Raw genomic sequence first — 7,721 nt, 5'->3', positions numbered from 1 at the left:
AAGACAGGTCTGAATCAAGCCTGATGCAGTGTTTGTGCTGGATGGATAACAACAACATGCAGTGTTTGTGCTGGATGGATAACAACAACATGCAGTGTTTGTGAGATGTGCTGTCCCTCCGTTCTTCCATGCTGCTGTTCTCATTTTTTGCTTCCGGTGCTTGTGTGAATACTGAATGTCAGTGCCATAAAAATCTGTCCCACTTATACCGCTACAGAGGAACAATCTAGGCATTCAGCGTTACTCGGTCGTATCTAGAGTTTTGTCGGTTTTCTCTCGCACCTGTGTGTAGTGTATGGCTACCTCGAGAACCTGAATCTGACACTTGCATAGTTAAATTGTCGTCCTTATGCAGTTGCGAGCATCGTAAAACTCTTACTGAAACAAAAACAGTTTGTCGGAGAATGTCTTGACAGCAATCTTGGATCCATGTCTACGCCGTATTTCCTTGTTGCTGATACGACAAGAAAGCACGGAGGTCGCGAATTGATTTTTTTTGTTTTTGTAGTTTGGTGCTCAAAGCAATGGTATATTTTTTGCTTCTTACTCTTTTTTGTTTGAAGTCCCCGAGCGACGACACATATTTAGTGTCTGTCGTTTTTGTGACTTCTGTTTGTGTGAGTTCTTTGACATAGTGGTACGGTGCTTACTTTGTAGGTCATTGGTTGTACCTTTGACATAGTGGTACGGTGCTTACTTTGTTGGTCGTTGGTTGTACCTTTGCTGTCTGCGTAGTGGGAGCGGTTTCTTTTATCATGATTATTTTCTTGTTGAATTAATGCATACAACAGTCTCCCGTGAGTGGGTGGCTGGCAGGTGTTCTGGTGTGGCTTGCTCCTTCTTTCCTATCGAACATCTATCGTCCTGATCTCTCCTCCTTCTTTTTTATGTTTGTTACTCTCTTGTAACACCTCTTATCTTCGGCACTTATATGACCTTATTGTGTTGCAAGTGCCGTAAAATTCTTACTAAAAATTGTTAAGTCTCCCATGAGATTGATTTCTGGGTATGTAAACATCTGTGGGAGACCGTGGAAGCTTTCGTTGTGCCTGCATGTGCTGGGTATGTAAACATCTGTGGGAGACCGTGGAAGCTTTCGTTGTGCCTGCATGTGCTGGGTATGTAAACATCTGTGGGAGACCGTGGAAGCTTTCGTTGTGCCTGCATGTGCTGGGTATGTAAACATCTGTGGGAGACCGTGGAAGCTTTCGTTGTGCCTGCATGTGCTGGGTATGTAAACATCTGTGGGAGACCGTGGAAGCTTTCGTTGTGCCTGCATGTGCTTACTTTTGTTTTTGACACAGGTGAATGAGTGATGTGTGTCAGTTTTGAGTGATGTGTGTCAGTTTTGAGTGATGTGTGTCAGTTTTGAGTGATGTGTGTCAGTTTTGAGTGATGTGTGTCAGTTTTGAGTGATGTGTGTCAGTTTTGAGTGATGTGTGTCAGTCTTGAATGATGTGTGTCAGTTTTGAGGGATGTGTGTCAGTTTTGAATGATGTGTGTCAGTTTTGAATGATGTGTGTCAGTTTTGAGTGATGTGTGTCAGTTTTGAGTGATGTGTGTCAGTTTTGAGTGATGTGTGTCAGTCTTGAATGATGTGTGTCAGTTTTGAGGGATGTGTGTCAGTTTTGAATGATGTGTGTCAGTTTTGAATTATGTGTGTCAGTTTTGAGTGATGTGTGTCAGTTTTGAGTGATGTGTGTCAGTCTTGAATGATGTGTGTCAGTTTTGAGGGATGTGTGTCAGTTTTGAGTGATGTGTGTCAGTCTTGAGTGATGTTTGTTGATTGCATTTTGTGTTTTCTGACGTCCTCACATTGAGTGATGCTATTTTGTTTTGTTGCTGGTTTTGCAACCAGGGTGATTATTTGCTGTTGCAGTGACGCTGTAATGGGTGGTTGGCGGGTGCTCTGGAGTGGTTTGCTCATTCTCTCCATTCTAACATCTATCATCCTTATCTCGCCTTCTTCTTTGTGTGTGTTACTCTCTTGCGACACCTCTAAACTTATGACTTCTATGACCTTATTGTGGGTCCAGTGCTGAAAAATTTTACCAAAACTTGTGTTCAGCTCTCATAGCTCTTGTACTTGCAGCATTGTATACTTTAGTATACTTTATTTGTGTTTGTGTACTTTGTTTGTATATTTTACTTGTGTTAGTATACTTTACTTGTGTTTGTATACTTTACTTGTGTTAGTATACTTTACTTGTGTTAGTATACTTTACTTGTGTTTGTATACTTTACTTGTGTTTGTATACTTTACTTGTGTTAGTATACTTTACTTGTGTTAGTATACTTTACTTGTGTTTGTATACTTTACTTGTGTTCCCATGTGTATAATTTGCTGTTGACTTTTAAAATAATTATGAAGCTTTATGCTACTGACTTTAACAATGTTATCATCAACTGTGGTAGAGCCACTGTGTTTGTTTTGTCTTGGTGATTTAGTAGCAAATACGCATGTTCTTACACGAGTGCTGAATGTACGAATGTCGTATAGAAATCTAAATGAATAGTTTTACAACAGAATTTGGCAATTCCGTTTTTTTAGATTTTGAGAAAGAATAAAGATGTTCATGTCCTGGATGGACTTGAGCTGCCCCTGGTTTGTGGAGAAAAGATGATGCAAGGCTTGGGTAATTCTGTGGGCGTCACATTCAACGAGAAGTCGGCTCCAACGAGGCAATCCTTAGTCCCTGATTTTTTTCCTCTATTTCTCTTTGTAAATGTACGTCGGCTCCAACGAGGTTGCAAACAGACCGAAGTCGCTTTCACCGAGGTCGCGATAACGAAATAAAGGCAATTAGCGGCCCCAAAAGCGAAGAATTTTTCTCCTTTCTCTCCATCTCACGCGAAGCACAAGGCCCATCCTCCAATCCTAACACAGTGTATTGCTAGATCTTGTGTGCCTCCTAACATGGGCCCCAAAGCCAAGAGTATGGGCGAGGTTAGCCTACGGTGGGGACGGGAGGGGGTGGGTGGGAACGCCATGCGGGCTGTGTGAAACTTGAACTCTGGATGGGTAGGTCTAGATCGAGACCTTCATTTTTTTTTCAATTTTCTGTTCTTCTCCTGATCAGAAAATCCAAGGTCCCGCCTTTACTTTATGTAGATCTAGGCCTAGGTGTGAGAGGGGAGGTTTCCACACGAGAAGTGTTCCGGAAAAAAATAAATGTTAAAATGCAGAAAAGACGGTGAGAACACAGCTCAAACACGCGCGCACTAATGCTGTTTGAGATTTTCGTCATCAGGGGGAACAACTGTTGTAATTACTGGTATTGGTACATCGTGTAATGTACGGTAACAACTTGTCTCCTTTCTTTACTTTAGCCTTAGTCACGTTCAGCGAGAGGTCAGATCCAACGAGGACAACAAGCCGGTCCCGGCAACCTTGTTGAATGCGACACCCACTGTAGTTATTGTTGGATGGAATCAGCGTTGAATTCTCTTCCGTTAAATTGATGAGAACAACAAACATTTTTGACCAAACCCTGCCTGTCTACATTTGTCGGCAAACTGTCCAAATATTCCGTGTGATCTGATTGGACTGACATTTGTGTCTTGTGACCTATGGAGGGCAGGTGGGAGAGTTTGTCGTATCTCACGACTTTGTTCTTTGTTGAGGCTTGCACCTGTTGGAACAGTCTCTCTGTTCTGGGCTTGCCCAATCACCTACGTTGTCCGTCAAAACAACGAGGATTACTCTTAGGAAATAAAAGTTCTACTTCAAGAAAGTCTTTGTGTGTGTGTGTTGATGTTTTTTGTAGGAGATATGTCTTTGTGTGTGGATGTGTTGGTGTTTCTTGTGAGTCTGTTCTAGATAAATGAGTAATAAAACGATATGTCCACGGATGTTGCTGTTTGTTGGGGTTTTTTTTGGCATATGGCTGCATATAGTTGTGGGGGGGGGGGGGGGTTCATTGCTTGAGAAATGAAACTGCAGACACAACACGTGGGTGATGACCTGCTGAAAAAACCCCTAAGAATGGTAGAATGATTGTTTATTCTTTTATGTTAAAAGAAGCTACCTCTGTGGGTGGTTGGCAGGTGCTCTGGTGTGGTTTTCTCCTTCTTTCCTATCAAACATCTATCGTCCTTATCTCCCCTCCTTTTTTGTGTTTGTTACTCTTTTGTAACTCCTCTAATCTTCAGCATTTATATGACCTTATTGTGTTGCTAGTGCCGTAAAGCACTTACTAAAACAAAGAAAACTTCACAAAATCTTTATCTAAAAATGTTACTTCTGACAAAGAAATAAGAATGACTCTTATATCTGCTGAGAATCTTCTTTGAGCTGGTCATCAACCCCCGCGTGTCACGAGTCAATGCACTTCCATTTTTCGTCTGTGAAGATTGCGAACGTTGCCGCTGGCCGATACAAAGGCACAAGGGGAAAACCACAACTGTCACATTTTTGCCATTCCGAGATAATTGGAAAAGCAATGTTTAAGACTTACAACTCTTTCTGCTACAATGATCTCTCCACTGTTTACATTGACTCTAAGTATGTCCATTTGTGTTGACAATGAGAAATGTTCGTAGTCCTCGTGTCATCGGTGTTTCCGTGAGAGCAAAATAGAACAATTATGTAGCGAACTGACAGCGCTGGTTTTCCCTTGTAAGCTGTTGGCAAGGTCTCCATCTTTTAGGAAGTCAGTGGATCTTGAGTTTCTTTACTCGTTGTGAATACAAACCAAACTAAATGATTCAAACAAGAAAATTGCACACCATTTTGTAATATTTCCTTTTTTTTAGAAATTCATTTTCGGGTGACGACTTGGTCCTCCAGAATGGGACAATTTGGAGAAAAACTGTCGGGCCAGAACACGTTTAGGACCGTCATGTCTGCACATTTGGCAGCTTTGTTGGTCAGCTGGCTCTGATAGAGGAGTTTCAGAGGCTGGAGTCTTGCAACGCGCTGCTTTTCCACCGACGTCATAATGATTGCGGTGTGAGACGGACCATCTAGCTCTCTGTACACTGCCATTAGCTGTGGAGGGGCCTGTGAGGTGCAGGTTTCAAGCAGAGGTCGAGTGTGTACAGTATTAGGCAGTAGACACAGTAGTACGGTTGACGGTTTTCTGACACATTCTGGAATACGGCTTGTGTTGTCCCCTCTATCTGGAGCAGCGAGGGTTTCCCAAGGGCTGTCTTGAGTTGCTCCTCTCAACTGGCTGGCATAATAATAGGTAGCCTGTATATAATAATAATAAATAGCATTTATACTGCGCATTTCCATTTCCTAAAAGATGCTCAATGCGCATTACAATGAAAAAGACATCACATCTTAAAAATTAATCGACACAAATGTGTACGTAAAACAAAGTATTATACATATAATATAAATGCATATGTGTAAAATTTTATAACAGAAAAACAGTCTCGCAGTGAGGTTGAAAATGTGTTCACTAAAAATATACAATGCAATATAAATTCACGAACAGTCAAAATAAAGTTGAAACGTGAGTAACTAGAAACATTCATAAAAACATTAATTCTATACAGATAGAAAAACATTTCCGCTCTCTCTCTCTCTCTCTCTCTCTCTCTCTCTCTCTCTCTCTCTCTCTCTCCCTCTCTCTCTCTCTCCCTCTCTCTCTCTCTCCTTCTCCCTCTCCCTCTATCTCTCTCTCTCCTTCTCCCTCTCCCTCTATCTCTCTCTCTCCTTCTCCCTCTCCCTCTATCTCTCTCTCTCTTTCTCTCTCTCTCTCTATCTCTCTCTCTATCTCTCTCTCTCATTCTCACTCGCTATTTCTTCAGTCTCATAGTCTGGCATACACATGCATATATATCACAGTACATCATTATGACAGGTATGCTTTTGTGAATAAAAAATGCTTCAGCTGATTTTTGAAAATGGAAATTGTTGGGGCAGATCTTATTTTATATATATATATATATATTTATATATATATATAAATATATATAAATATATATATATATATATATAAATATATATATATATATAAATATATATATATATATATATATATAAATATATATATATATATAAATATATATATATATATAAATATATATATATATAAATATAAATATATATATATATATATATATAAATATATATATATATATATATAAATATATATATATATACAGCGCAACTCCCCAGCCCAACTGGCTGCCATAATAATAGGTAGCCTATATATATAGCGCAAATCCCCGCCCAACATCAAGCTCTGTGCACTTCACAATCTATACTATTACCCCAGCAGACCTGAGAGCTTTCTGAAACAACCTCAGCTTCCTGGGAAGCATACAGTGCAAGTTGCCATTTATAGGCGCTTAAACACTAACATACTGACGAGATCGTTCGCTGTCTATGACCGGGTACCCATTCTCACCTGGGTGAAGTGAGGACAATTCGTGTAAAGTATAAAGTGCCTTTCCCAAGGACACAACGTCGAGCCGAACGTGAGCCTGCGGCTGGAACCCCCGAACCAGCAAATGTGACACGACTCGCTGGAATCTGGCACTCATCAGTTTTTGGGCACACATGGAGTTCTTCAAGCTTGTTTATTTATTGTTGTTTGGAGAGAAAAAAAACCGCCTTTATCTTGAGAAGTGGAGACATTTACAGTTAAAGGACATAGGGGTCGCCTAGTCTTGTTAGCGATCCAGTTGGGGGGGGGGGGGGGGAAATCGCCTCGTGTCAGAGGTAAATTACTAATTAGTGAGGAAGTGGCCGCCAAAGTTTGGTGACTTCCGAAGTTTGAGTGTCCTTGAATACTGCTCATTTACGTTCCTTGTGCCTTTCATCAACGTTTTGGAATAAAATCTACACAGATTTGTGTTTCTAAATGGACATAAAAGGCATGCTGCCAAGAAAAAAAAATGGAAAATATTGTCCAGTGATGGGAAAAATCTGTTTCCTTGGTTTGATTCTTTTGACAAGCGCCTGATTTCACCACGATGTCTCACACATAGTGGTTATTGAGTTGAGTGCTTGTCTTGTACTGAGTTGAGTGTTTGTCTTGTACTGAGTTGTGTGTTTGTCTTGTACTGAGTTGTGTGTTTGTCTTGTATTGAGTTGTGTGTTTGTCTTGTATTGAGTTGTGTGTTTGTCTTGTATTGAGTTGTGTGTTTGTCTTGTACTGAGTTGTGTGTTTGTCTTGTACTGAGTTATGTGTTTGTCTTGTACTGAGTTGTGTGTTTGTCTTGTACTGAGTTGTGTGCTTGTCTTGTATTGAGTTGTGTGCTTGTCTTGTATTGAGTTGTGTGTTTGTCTTGTACTGAAATGAACGTTGCCGTACTCCTGTTGTGGTGGTATGTTACAAGTATTTTGTCGTCTGCAGAAACAACTACTCACATTATGTGTGTGGTTGGCGGGTGCTCTGGTGTTGTTTGCTCCTTCTTTCCTATCAAAAGCTATCGTCCTTTCCTCTTTTTTTGTGTGTTTGTTACTCTCTTGTAACACCTCTAATCTTCGGCACTTATATGACCTTATTGTGGTGCTAGTGACGTAAAACTCTTACTAAAACAAACTCCTATTGTGTTCCGATCTACATGTAAGTTGTTTTTCTTCTTCTCTGTTTCCCCCAGTGCCAAGACATCTCCATAATCCTGGCGGAGGCGATCCGGCGCACGCACAACGGGGAGTCCGTCTCCTATCTCTTCAGCAACGTGCCCATGTAGCACAGCGGCCCCGGGACTTCCTGCGGGAACATCGCGGCTCTCATGTCTCTCCACCGTCTCACCCGTGG

The sequence above is a fragment of the Aplysia californica genome, unplaced genomic scaffold (assembly GCF_000002075.1).
Source record: "Aplysia californica isolate F4 #8 unplaced genomic scaffold, AplCal3.0 scaffold00807, whole genome shotgun sequence".
NCBI lineage: Eukaryota > Metazoa > Mollusca > Gastropoda > Aplysiida > Aplysiidae > Aplysia > Aplysia californica.
The sequence above is the reverse complement of the archived record's forward strand: the minus strand, read 5'-3'. Positions refer to the sequence as shown.